Raw genomic sequence first — 2500 nt, forward strand, 5'->3', positions numbered from 1 at the left:
AGCGAGCGGAGAGCGGCGGACAGCGAGCTAAGCGAGAGGCAGCACCGTCCCTGCTATACGAAAGCCCCATCCAGCCCTGTGCCACCCGGGGGGTTCCAGGGTGCTGAGATGGCTGACATTTTGCTCCGCTCACGACGGTCACCGCGCGACGCAAGAACAGCCCAAAAACAGGCCAAAACGGCCCAAAAACGGGCCAAAACTGGCCATTTTTGGCTGCGCGAGCGAGCAGCGAGCGGCGGACAGCGAGCGAAGCGAGAGGCATCACCGTCCCTGCTATACGAAAGCCCCATCCAGCCCTGTGCCACCCGGGGGGTTCCAGGGTGCTGAGATGGCTGACATTTTGCTCCGCTCAAGATGGTCACCGCGCAACGCAAAAACAGGCCAAAAACTGGCCAAAACGGGCCAAAACTGGCCATTTTTGGCTGCGCGAGCGAGCGGCGAGCGGCGGACAGCGAGCGAAGCGAGAGGCAGCACCGTCCCTGCTATACGAAAGCCCCATCCAGCCCTGTGCCACCCGGGGGGTTCCAGGGTGCTGAGATGGCTGACATTTTGCTCCGCTCACGACGGTCACCGCGCGACGCAAGAACAGGCCAAAAACTGGCCAAAACGGCCCAAAAACGGGCCAAAACTGGCCATTTTTGGCTGCGCGAGCGAGCGGCGAGCGGCGGACAACGAGCGAAGCGAGAGGCAGCACCATCCCTGCTATACGAAAGCCCCATCCAGCCCTGTGCCACCCGGGGGGTTCCAGGGTGCTGAGATGGCTGACATTTTGCTCCGCTCACGACGGTCACCGCGCGACGCAAGAACAGCCCAAAAACAGGCCAAAACGGCCCAAAAACGGGACAAAACTGGCCATTTTTGGCTGCGCGAGCGAGCGGCGAGCGGCGGACAGCGAGCTAAGCGAGAGGCAGCACCGTCCCTGCTATACGAAAGCCCCATCCAGCCCTGTGCCACCCGGGGGGTTCCAGGGTGCTGAGATGGCTGACATTTTGCTCCGCTCACGACGGTCACCGCGCGACGCAAGAACAGGCCAAAAACAGGCCAAAACGGCCCAAAAACGGGCCAAAACTGGCCATTTTTGGCTGCGCGAGCGAGCAGCGAGCGGCGGACAGCGAGCGAAGCGAGAGGCATCACCGTCCCTGCTATACGAAAGCCCCATCCAGCCCTGTGCCACCCGGGGGGTTCCAGGGTGCTGAGATGGCTGACATTTTGCTCCGCTCAAGATGGTCACCGCGCAACGCAAAAACAGGCCAAAAACTGGCCAAAACGGGCCAAAACTGGCCATTTTTGGCTGCGCGAGCGAGCGGCGAGCGGCGAACAGCGAGCGAAGCGAGAGGCAGCACCGTCCCTGCTATACGAAAGCCCCATCCAGCCCTGTGCCACCCGGGGGGTTCCAGGGTGCTGAGATGGCTGACATTTTGCTCCGCTCACGACGGTCACCGCGCGACGCAAGAACAGGCCAAAAACTGGCCAAAACGGCCCAAAAACGGGCCAAAACTGGCCATTTTTGGCTGCGCGAGCGAGCGGCGAGCGGCGGACAGCGAGCGAAGCGAGAGGCAGCACCGTCCCTGCTATACGAAAGCCCCATCCAGCCCTGTGCCACCCGGGGGGTTCCAGGGTGCTGAGATGGCTGACATTTTGCTCCGCTCACGACGGTCACCGCGCGACGCAAGAACAGCCCAAAAACAGGCCAAAACGGCCCAAAAACGGGACAAAACTGGCCATTTTTGGCTGCGCGAGCGAGCGGCGAGCGGCGGACAGCGAGCGAAGCGAGAGGCAGCACCGTCCCTGCTATACGAAAGCCCCATCCAGCCCTGTGCCACCCGGGGGGTTCCAGGGTGCTGAGATGGCTGACATTTTGCTCCGCTCACGACGGTCACCGCGCGACGCAAGAACAGCCCAAAAACAGGCCAAAACGGCCCAAAAACGGGCCAAAACTGGCCATTTTTGGCTGCGCGAGCGAGCAGCGAGCGGCGGACAGCGAGCGAAGCGAGAGGCATCACCGTCCCTGCTATACGAAAGCCCCATCCAGCCCTGTGCCACCCGGGGGGTTCCAGGGTGCTGAGATGGCTGACATTTTGCTCCGCTCAAGATGGTCACCGCGCAATGCAAAAACAGGCCAAAAACTGGCCAAAACGGGCCAAAACTGGCCATTTTTGGCTGCGCGAGCGAGCGGCGAGCGGCGAACAGCGAGCGAAGCGAGAGGCAGCACCGTCCCTGCTATACGAAAGCCCCATCCAGCCCTGTGCCACCCGGGGGGTTCCAGGGTGCTGAGATGGCTGACATTTTGCTCCGCTCACGACGGTCACCGCGCGACGCAAGAACAGGCCAAAAACTGGCCAAAACGGCCCAAAAACGGGCCAAAACTGGCCATTTTTGGCTGCGCGAGCGAGCGGCGAGCGGCGGACAGCGAGCGAAGCGAGAGGCAGCACCGTCCCTGCTATACGAAAGCCCCATCCAGCCCTGTGCCACCCGGGGGGTTCCAGGGTGCTGAGATGGC

The sequence above is a fragment of the Musa acuminata genome, unplaced genomic scaffold (assembly GCF_036884655.1).
Source record: "Musa acuminata AAA Group cultivar baxijiao unplaced genomic scaffold, Cavendish_Baxijiao_AAA HiC_scaffold_137, whole genome shotgun sequence".
Taxonomy (NCBI): domain Eukaryota; kingdom Viridiplantae; phylum Streptophyta; class Magnoliopsida; order Zingiberales; family Musaceae; genus Musa; species Musa acuminata.